General features: G+C 43.4%; 1 protein-coding gene across 9 annotated transcripts in view; it reads right to left on the reverse strand.

Moving 5' to 3' along the window:
- The window catches only part of FBRSL1 (fibrosin like 1), a 596,278-nt gene extending 586,366 nt beyond the window's left edge, over nt 1-9,912 (reverse strand). For all 9 annotated transcript variants that reach the window (XM_073675957.1, XM_073675948.1, XM_073675979.1 and 6 more), the window contains exon 1: nt 9,769-9,912. The gene's annotated coding sequence lies outside the window, so the exon portion shown is untranslated. The remainder of the gene's footprint in view (nt 1-9,768) is intronic.
- Between the last annotated feature and the right edge of the window lie 1,663 nt (nt 9,913-11,575).

Genomic DNA, 11,575 nt, shown 5'->3' on the forward strand with positions numbered 1-11,575 from the left:
GGTCAGTATTGGGCCCCCTTCTTTTTAACATATTTATTAATGATCTTGTAGGGGGCATACAGAGTAATATTTCAATATTTGCAGATGACACTAAACTCTGCAGGGTAATCAATACAGAGGAGGACAATTTTATATTACAGGAGGATCTATGTAAACTAGAAGCTTGGGCTGATAAATGGCAAATGAACTTTAATGGGGATAAATGTAAGGTAATGCACTTGGGCAGAGGAAATAAAGTGTATAATTATATGCTTAATTGTAAAACACTGGGCAAAACTGTAACTGAAAAAGACCTGGGTGTATTGGTGGACGACAAGCTCACGTTTAGTGGCCAGTGTCAGGCAGCTGCTGGAAAGGCCAATAAAATAATGGGATGCATTAAAAGAGGCATAGATGCTCATGAGGAGAACATAATTTTGCCTCTATACAAGTCATTAGTGCGACCACACTTAGAATACTGTGTACAGTTCTGGTCTCCGGTGTATAAGAAAGACATAGCTGAACTAGAGCGGGTGCAGAGAAGAGCGACCAAGGTTATTAGAGGACTGGGGGGGTCTGCAATACCAAGACAGGTTATTACACTTGGGGTTATTTGCTGTGGAAAAAAGAAGGCTATGGGGTGATCTTATTACTATGTACAAGTATATGAGGGGACAGTACAAAGACCTTTCTACTGATCTTTTTACTCTGAGGCCTGAGACGGGGACAAGGGGGCATCTTCTACGTCTGGAGGAAAAAAGGTTTAAACATAATCACAGACGGGGATTCTTTACTGTAAGATCAGTGAGACTATGGAACTCTCTGCCGCATGATGTTGTAATGAGTGATTCACTGTTAAAATTTAAGAAGGGCATGGATGTCTTTCATGAAAAGTATAACATTACAGGTTATAAATACTAGATTCCTTGATAGGGCGTTGATCCAGGGAACTAGTCTGATTGTCGTATGGAGTCGGGAAGGAATTTTTTTCCCCAATGTGGAGTTTAGTGTTTGCCACATGGTTTTTTTTTGCCTTCCTCTGGATCAACATGTTAGGCTATGGGTTGAACTAGATGGACTTAGTCTTCCTTCAAACTTAAAAACTATGTTACTATGTTAGATGCAGTGATGCGGAATCCATGCGTTCCAATGCAAGTAAATGGCGGCGAAAACGCTGCGCTTCTGCAAAATAATTGGTAGTGCTGCGTATTTTTCCGCAATGATAATCCGCAGCGGAAATTTCCGCAGCATGTGCACAGCACATGCGGATTATCATTGGGGAACATGCAGGCCTTCTACCATGCGTTTTTTAAGCGTTTCTGCAGCGTTTTTGCAGCTGCGGAAACGCTTAAAAAACACATCGTGGGCACACAGCCTAAGACATGAGAAATGACACATCAACATGTCATTGATGAATTCATAAAAACAGAAACCGGCAGGAAAACAGTAATTAGTAAGCACAGTAACAGCAGAAGATTGGTGAGTAAGTATACCATTTTCATTTTTTCGCAAATATTAGATCATCAGATTTTGGAAGTTGCAGCACAAAAACTAACAAAATCTGCACCATTTTTATTTTTACAGCAAATTCAGCATGTGTGGCCACTGTCAAAAGGTGTGTTCCCAAGGTGAATTTTTGTTGCTGCATATTTTTGCTGCGTTAATAACGCAGCGTCTTACAGTTCCAGCCGAGTGGATGGAATTTATAGAAGTTTCATGCCCACTGTGCTTTTTTTTTTTTTCTCTTAAATTAGCTTAAACTGACCTGAGGTGCATGCTTCAAATCTGCAACATGCAATTTCTCTTCTGAGTACGCTGAATTTTATGTGCAGATTTTGCCATAAACTTGCATTAGATACTGAAAATCTGCAGGTAAAAAAAGCAAGTGCATTTTTGGTGCATTTCTGTGGCGGAAATGCATCAAAAGCACTTGTAAGCCGCACATGACTGTATTAATAAAGTTGTCAAAGCCAAATAGCAGGAAGTATCAAAAACAAAGCAGCTTTATTTAAAACATGACATACCAACAAGAGACAAAAAACGTATCATTAAAACGCAACAGAAAACGCAAGTAAACAAATTTACTTAATAGCTGCAGAAAATCTGCAACATCAAAAAATCACCAAAAAGCTCATCGTGGAAAGCTATATGAAAGCTATATGAATTAGAAGCATAGAAAATGTGGATTTGCCATGTGGATTTTCAGTGGCAAATTCACACTTGTCCAACTATCCCTGTTTTTCCCATACAAGATTTCCTCCCAAATCAGGACCCTCGTTTCATCTGTCCACACACCCCCATGCATTTAATAGCACTCTGTGTCTGTACTTGTACACATATTGGTTGGTGACCGGTTCATTCAGCATAATGTGAATACCTTATTTATTACATTGATGGTTGGACCATACAATACAACCAACTGTTACCATCCACCTTTCGTGTCTCCCCTATTTCCTCATAGATTGTAAGCTTGCAAGCAGGGCCCTCACTCCTCTTGGTATTGGTTGATTTATGTGATTGTTATTCTGTAATGTCTTTTATTGTCTATACAATTCACCTTTAAAATGTTAAGTTCTGAGGAATATGTTGGTGCTATAGAATAAAAATTATTATTATAAAGTACCAGCAATGTACATGAGATGTCTGTGCTTCTTAAATAGGTAAAATTATAAAGTTTTGTAAAAACAAGCAACTTTGCAATTTACCACATTAAAAATCCTGTGCATTCTCAAGATCAGAAGTATTTTTAATTCCATAGTTTACAGTTCGCTGCTTAGTTTGGGGGCCATTTCTGCATGGCATCAGAGGTGGCTGGTTTCCTAGCCAAAAAGCATAGTCTATGCTTATAGTCCAAAAGCATGGTTCTGAAGCTGTCCAGAACACTGGATCTGCCCAGCTTCAGTGTCAAAGCTTTCTCTACTGGCAGAATGGGAGAGCGCACTGTTTGGACCTCCAGCGCAAGCATGCCATTGGACCAAGCTAACAAGCTTCAGGAGTGAAGTGGTGCGCTTTTAAAGGGTGAAGGCAGCATTCACTAAACCGTACTCTTCTCATTCACTGTAACATCAGCAGCAGGGAGGCATAGCAGGCACACAGAACCAGGGCTGTGGAGTCGGTAAGCCAAACCTCCGACTCTTCAATTTCCACAACACCGACTCCACGACTCCCAACTCCCTCATACATGGCTCATATTTAAGTGACAAATTTATTGTAGCACAGATTCATCTCAGCTAAAAGTCTAGACCGAATAGGACAGATGTTTATAGGACGTTTCATAACTTTCCCAAATTCTTATGAAAAAAAATATTCCTCACAAACTGCATTAAACTACTGTATCCTATTTATTATTTATTTTAGGAGTTGGAGTCAGTCCATTTTATACCAACTCCACCAAAATTGACACCAACTCCGAATCCACAGCCCTGCATAGAACGTCGACACTCGGAAACAATAGACACTGCCTCTGGCTAAAAAAAATCTCTACACCTTGAGGATATATAAAATGGACATGCGGTGCAGATTTTAAAATCTGCTGTTTTTTCAATACTTTTTGCGGAATTCAACATGGACTTCACCTTGTACAAGATTAAGTTTGTAGCAATCGCTCAACAAAGTTTGCGGCAAAACCCACATGTAACACAGACATATTTTGCTGTGAATTTGCATAGATTTTGTAGCAAGCAAATCGACATGTGCATATAGCCTAAAGAGTAAAAAGTGGACTTTAGGATTTTTTTTTGCCAAATTCATTATGGCTTTTCTATCATATTTTTACCCGTTATTTCAGTCTTTGTCATACTTGTTGTTTGCTTAACACTGTGGGCATGGTTTTCATGATTACAAATGCAAAATCTACCAATTTTGAGTTTTTTTGCACAGCTGAAGATCAAAATGCATCATGTGAGAGGTCTAAAAAGATACAAAAGAAATGAAAAAACAAAAGCATCTTTAATTTCTCACCAAAATCCTAAAGAGAACTGTCAGAAAGATTTTGTAATGTACTGTAAAGACATGGCTTTAATGGCGCTGTAATGCTGATTAGATTGATAACTTTGGTGAAGAAATCCGCTTTGTTGTTGTTCTTTAATTACCATTTGAAATTTTCGGCTAATTATATTTTGGTCCGACTTCCTCTAGTCCTTGAATAGCAGGACACTGCTATTTCAGTGACCTGCCTCCTCTATTTGAAGTCTCCTCTTCTCTGCAAGTGGAGGGCTGGAGAATCACAGACTGAGAAGACCCAGTGTACAGTCCGGCCCCTGTGCACCCAAATCTAATTAGCAGAAAACTTCAAAGGGTGATTAAAGAAGAACAATGCAAGTTTCTTCACCAAAGGTATCACTCTCATCATTATTAGGGCTTGTGCACATGACAGATTATCTTGTACGAGTGCTATCCATAGTTTTCATGAATAGCAGTCGTACTTTTGATATTCTATGGGGCTGTGCATATGTCCGATTTTTTCCTTGGACTGAGTGGTACGCAGAAAAAAAAAAAAAACGGAGACATGTCCGATTTTGATCTGAGGTGTTGGATCAAATTCGGCAATGTACAGTTATATGAAAAAGTTTGGGCACCCCTATTAATCTTAAGCTTAATATTTTATAAAAATTGGTGTTTTTGCAACAGCTATTTCAGTTTGATATATGTAATCACTGTTGGACACAGTAATGTTTCTGCCTTGAAATGAGGTTTATTGTACTAACAGAAAATGTGCAATCTGCATTCAAACAAAATTTGACAGGTGCATAAGTATGGGCACCCTTATCATTTTCTTGTTTTAAATACGCCTACCTACTTTTTACTGACTTACTAAAGCACTTTTTTTGGTTTTGTAACCTCATTGAGCTTTGAACTTCATAGCCAGGTGTATGCAATCATGAGAAAAGCTACTTAAAGTGGCCACTTGCAAGTTGTTCTCCTGTTTGAATCTCCTCTGAAGAGTGGCATCATGGGCTCCTCAAAACAACTGTCAAATGATCTGAAAACAAAGATTATTCAACATAGTTGTTCAGGGGAAGGATACAAAAAGCTGTCTCAGAGATTTAACCTGTCAGTTTCCACTGTGAAGAACATAGTAAAGAAATGGAAGAACACAGGGACAGTTCTTGTTAAGGCCAGAAGTGGCAGGCCAAGAAAAACATCAGAAAGGCAGAGAATGGTGAGATCAGTCAAGGACAATCCTCAGACCACCTCCAGAGAGCTGCAGCATCAAATTGCTGCAGATGGTGTCACTGTGCATCGGTCAACTATACAACGCACTTTGCACAAGGAGAAGCTGTATGGGTGAGTGATATGAAAGAAGCTGTTTCTGCAAGCACGCCACAAACACAGTCGGCTGAGGTATGCAAAAGCACATTTGGAGAAGCCAATTTCTTTTTGGAAGAAGGTCCTGTGGACTGATGAAACCAAGATTGAGTTGTTTGGTCATACAGAAAGGCGTTATGCATGGCGGCAAAAAAACACAGCATTCCAAGAAAAACACTTGCTACCCACAGTAAAATTTGGTGGAGGTTCCATCATGCTTTGGGGCTGTGTGGCCAATGCTGGCACCGGGAATCTTGTTAAAGTTGAGGGACGCATGGATTCCACTCAGTATCAGCAGATTCTTGACAATAATGTTAAAGAATCAGTGACAAAGTTGAAGTTACGCAGGGGATGGATCTTTCAGCAAGACAATGATCCAAAACACCGCTCCAAATCTATTCAGGCATTCATGCAGAGGAACACTTACAATGTTCTGGAATGGCCATCCCAGTCCCCAGACCTGAATATCATTGAACATCTGTGGGATCATTTGAAGAGGGCTGTCCATGCTCGGCGACCATCAAACTTAACTGAACTGGAATTGCTTTGTAAAGAGGAATGGTCAAAAATACCTTCATCCAGGATCCAGGAAATCATTAAAAGCTACAGGAAGCGACTAAAGGCTGTTATTTTTGCAAAAGGAGGATCTACTAAACATTACTGTCACTTTTCTGGTGAGGTGCCCATACTTATGCAACTGTCAAATTTTGTTTGAATGCAGATTGCACATTTTCTGTTAGTACAATAAACCTCATTTCAAGGCAGAAACATTACTGTGTCCAACAGTTATTAGATATATCAAACTGAAATAGCTGTTGCAAAAACACCAATTTTTATAAAACATTAAGCTTAAGATTAATAGGGGTGCCCAAACTTTTTCATATAACTGTAAGTATATAGGTCAGTGAAAACAAACAGACCGCACTCGGATGACATCTAATTGCAGTCTGATTTCCATGGACTGACAGAAATGAAAAAGTGTAGAAACTATTTTTTTCTCCACGTACAAGAAAAACCGATGCTACTTAGTCTGATCAGAATAATCGATCCATTTTTCACATATGTGGAGAAAATCGGTGTGAACCTACCCTTACACTGCCATTACAGCCATGTCTTTACATTACAAAATCTTGCTGACAGGTTGTCTTTAAAGGAAACCTGTCAGCAGGATCATCCATGCTAAACTAAAGGTATGGGCAGAATGGCGCTGTCATACTGATTTAATACATACCTTTAGTGTAAAAATCTGCAGCCTATTTTTCGTTAAATCATCATTATAAATTTCGGTTTCCTCGGTGCTTCAGGGCAGGACTGTCGGTAGGTTCAGCCACAGCCCCTCCGCTGCCTCTGATGAATTCATCATTATGTAGTAATTTAAATTTTGAGCTGGCCACGTCTTAGCTGTGGGAGGCCTTCATGAAAATGGCGTATGTGCAGCTCGAACTCTGGTGGTCTTCAGGAAAATGGCGCCGGATCTCATGTTGTCATGGAGCAGAGATCTCATTCTGCGCATGCGCTACCTCCGGCGCCATTTTACTGAAGACCGCCGAAGGTTGATCTCCGCATGCGCCATTATCATGAAGATTGCCACCAGCGAAAGTGCCACCCACAGCCAAAAAGGCAGCAGCCTAAAACTTAAATGAATGTATGATGATTAATGTAAGAGAGGCTGAGCCCTCTGAGTCGAAAACCCACAGATCCGCCTTGAAGCACCAAGGAAACCAAAATTTATCATGATTGCTTCATGAAAACCAGGCTGCAGACTTTTACACTAAGGGCTTGCTCACACTTGCGATTAAATCGGACGAATGCAATCCGATAAAAAATCAGATTGCATTCGTACCAATTTAATCCTATGATGGTGTGCCCAGTGGTATTTTCCTTTCCAGCGCCGATCAGATTGTGATCGGGTTGGAAAAAAAATCGCAGCATGCTGCATTCGAATCGCACGCACCCATATAAGCCTATGGGTGCGTGTGAAACATCGCAATGCACTCAGATATCACCCGATGCCAGCAACAGAGGAGATGGAGATGATTTCTCCATCCCCTCCGCAGCTGTGCTGCGATCCTCTCTGTGAAAGAGGATCGGAGCATGGAGCACTGACATTCGGCTCCCGCTCGCAGCAGAGTGGGAGCCAAATGTCATTAGCATATTGCATCCGATGCTCTCGCATCGGATGCCATACGCTAGTGGGAACCCGGCCTAAAGGTATGTATTAAATCAGTATGACAGCGCCGTTCGGCCCACACCTTTAGTTTAACATGAATGATCCTGATGACAGGTTCTCTTTAAAGGTGTTGTCTCATCTTCAGTAAGAGCGCACCACTTCCCAGGCTTCCTGCAAAAAACGGCAGTTCAGACCAGCAGCATCATTGAGATTGCTATATGAGGCACCAAGGGAGCGCGAGGGCACTGAAGCTGACTGGGAACAGGAGCTAATAGCGCACTTCAGCAATCCGGCAAGCTTCAGAGCAGCATATACAAGCTCTATTGGAAAGAGCTCATTAGCAATGTAGTAGCTAATCTGTGACATGAAATGAGCAGTAAACAATGAAATGAAATATCCCTCTATTCTTGAGATTGAAAAGGATATTTAATAACAGGTAAATTGCAAAGATGGTTATTTTTACAAGTACTTTGTGATTTTACCCATGACCAAACATGAGAATAAGCCTTGAAACATTGTGTAACATTGCATCAGCAAAAAAAGGAAAGACCATACCGAAAAATGACAAAAAAGCAAGTAATGAATCAGGACCTTATAGTGTGTTCCCTCCTGTACTTGACCTTGAGTTACTAAATTACATTTTACTAATCCACCAACATGTAGATCCTGGTCTGTTTGGTTCTCGCTTTCATTTATGACGCTAATGTACCATTGTTGTGCGGACTCACATCATGTATAGAAGATAACAAAGGATCTTATATTTCCAATTAACACACATTAGCATCTATGGCTGTAACACAGGTTCACAGGAGTGCTGGCTGTCTGGTATTGTTCTTTTCATAAGGAGTTTTTTTTAGGTTTTCAAAAATGAGTTTTTCAAGCGGAAATCAATTCAGGAAATGCTTCTTTTTTAGGGAGCTTTCATTTTCCTGAAAAGTTTTGTTTTCCCATCAAGAGTTTTTCAAAACTTCTTCAGGAAAAAAACTTGCAAAAAACTCCGTGTGTGAACATCAAAGTAGATTTCCCATAGAAAGGAATAGTCTTCGAAGAGGTTTTTGGGTATTGGACACGTTGTCTATTTCAGGAGAGTTTAGAGCAGGTCTGGATACCATCTGACAAAAGGGCCAACAAAACGCTCAAAAGAATCAACACATGTATTTCTATGTAAAAATGATTGTTCATATGTTCAGTCTTTTTGGCGTCTTTTTACCACCTCATGTTTTTAAAGAGGTTATGGGGTTAAAAGAAATGAGGGGATCATTCTCCAGGCGTTTTCTGCTCAGAAGACACTCTGTACTTTATAATAGACGTCATCGGGAAAACTAAAAAAAAAAAAAAAAAACGCTTGGCCGTCTTTTTGAGTGGGATCTGCATTTTTGATTGAAAAACTGCTAGAGGTTTCTTCATTGTTGAATGGGCTAAAAAAAAAAAAAAAAAAAATATATATATATATATATAAATAAAAGACACCCAAAAAAATGCTCCAAAAACCAAAAGGTGGTAAATGCCAGAGAAAAAGTTTCCCGAAGAGTTTTGGGCTTGAAAAACGGATGGTTTTGACAACATGAAAAAAGTTGTGTGCACATTACCCTTTCAGCATGTTACTGGAGTGGATCCACTTAAAAAAAATAAAAATAAAGAACATAGGTAAGTAACGTATTCAGTCACAACTTGTCAGGTACAAGCACCAGTAATGGCAGGCCAGGAGGAATGCCATGTCCTCCACACAGCTGAACATTGCTATGCTCTGGGATTTCACCATACTGGGCTTTGCCATATTGGGCACAGCTGGCACAGTTGGACTTTGCCACACAGGGCACAGCTGGCACTGGTGGGACTTTGCCACACTGGGTACACCTGGCACTTTGCCACACTGGGCACACCTGGCACTGGTGGGACTTTGCCACACTGGGTACACCTGGCACTTTGCCACACTGGGCACACCTGGCACTGGTGGGACTTTGCCACACTGGGCACAGCGGGTATACAGCCCTATACCGCTGCCTGCTCTGTAATGTTTTATGAACACTCGTGTAATCCCGTCAGCACACACGTACACTCCTGTACCCACGGAGGAGCCCGTGAGGCGGTCACAGCGCCCCCCCACACTGTACAGAGCCATTCCCCTCACACAAGCCGCACGGCTGTCTATGGGTGCTGCTAATCCTACATTTGATTCCCCTCCCCCGCTCCCGTAAGCAGTGAGCCCTCGGAGGTCGCCCCCTCTCTCGCCTCCCGACCATTGTCCCCTATGCCACTATCCCGGCGGTGGCCAGGCTCCGGTAGGACAGACATAAAAGCGGTTACTTAACTGCTCGGCGGCGGTTCCGGGCGGTCTCTATGGGGACGAGCTGACAGAAAAAGCACGGGAGGGATACATCCGCGCGATACGAAGCTAACGAATTACTCCGCGGCACCAGCCTCAGAAAGAAGTCCCAGGCTCAGTCTTCTTGATTGTTCGAGGAGACTGAGGAGGAGGGACCGGGAATCACAGTGTTATCAGGCGGTGGAGAGCTGTGGCAGCCGCACGTACCCGTCCCTGTGGTCTGGGCACCACATGGCACAAGTGAGAAGAAAGTAGTTCTGTAGTCTACACTTCTCAGATGAGCAGTGATTGTCTGCAGCATGTCCATAAACTGGCGCTCCGCAGAGAGTCTGCAGCCTGCCAGATGTTGTGTCTGCAGAAACTCTTCCCTAGGAGCGTGCAGCTCTGCCCCATCACTCTGCTCTTTTCCCTGCCAGGATGTGACAGGAGGAGCTGCACAGGGGGCTTCTGACAGGAGGAGCTGCGCAGGGGGCTTCTGACAGGAGGAGCTGCGCAGGGGGCTTCTGACAGGAGGAGCTGCGCAGGGGGCTTCTGACAGGTGCTTTGTTTTTGGAAGTGTCTGGAAAGTCTAGTTCTCACCAATCTGGAACCTTTCAAGACTTCTTTGTATTTCTTGTCTGCATCCTTCACATCTGGAGTTGGTGGATGTGAAAGAGATGACTTTGTGCCCTGGAAAGCGGAGCGGAGACGTCCATGTGAAGGTAAGTGGCTCCAGAAGAGACAAGTCATTCTGGTCCTGTGCCCACACATAAGCCCCGCTTAGTCCTGGCAACCACTACACCGTCTGGGGCTCCCAGGTTACCCAGTTATTAGGCTCGGCTCCCGGGTTAGCCAGTAATTTTAGCCCCGGCTCCCGGGTTAGCCAGTAATTTTAGCCCCGGCTCCCAGGTTAGCCAGTAATTTTAGCCTCGGCTCCCGGGTTAACCAGTAATTTTAGCCCCGGCTCCCGGGTTAGCCAGTAATTTTAGCCCCGGCTCCCGGGTTAGCCAGTAATTTTAGCCCCGGCTCCCCGGTTAGCCAGTAATTTTAGCCCCGGCTCCCGGGTTAGCCAGTAATTTTAGCCTCGGCTCCCGGGTTAGCCAGTAATTTTAGCCCCGGGTTAGCCAGTAATTTTAGCCTCGGCTCCCGGGTTAGCCAGTAATTTTAGCCTCGGCTCCCGGGTTAGCCAGTAATTTTAGCCCCGGCTCCCGGGTTAGCCAGTAATTTTAGCCCCGGCTCCCGGGTTAACCAGTAATTTTAGCCCCGGCTCCCGGGTTAGCCAGTAATTTTAGCCCCGGCTCCCGGGTTAGCCAGTAATTTTAGCCCCGGCTCCCGGGTTAGCCAGTAATTTTAGCCCCGGGTTAGCCAGTAATTTTAGCCTCTGCTCCCGGGTTAGCCACTAATGTTAGCCCCGGCTCCCGGGTTAGCCAGTAATTTTAGCCCCGGCTCCCGGGTTAGCCAGTAATTTTAGCCCCGGCTCCCGGGTTAGCCAGTAATTTTAGCCCCGGCTCCCGGGTTAGCCAGTAATTTTAGCCCCGGCTCCCGGGTTAGCCAGTAATTTTAGCCGCGGCTCCCGGGTTAGCCAGTAATTTTAGCCGCGGCTCCCGGGTTAGCCAGTAATTTTAGCCGCGGCTCCCGGGTTAGCCAGTAATTTTAGCCCCGGCTCCCGCGTTAGCCAGTAATTTTAGCCCCGGCTCCCGGGTTAGCCAGTAATTTTAGCCCCGGCTCCCGGGTTAGCCAGTAATTTTAGCCCCGGCTCCCGGGTTAGCCAGTAATTTTAGCCCCGGCTCCCGGGTTAGCCAGTAATTTTAGCC

This window comes from Phyllobates terribilis, unplaced genomic scaffold (assembly GCF_046119375.1).
Source record: "Phyllobates terribilis strain yellow unplaced genomic scaffold, ASM4611937v1 Scaffold_1__5_contigs__length_1240528914, whole genome shotgun sequence".
Lineage (NCBI taxonomy): Eukaryota > Metazoa > Chordata > Amphibia > Anura > Dendrobatidae > Phyllobates > Phyllobates terribilis.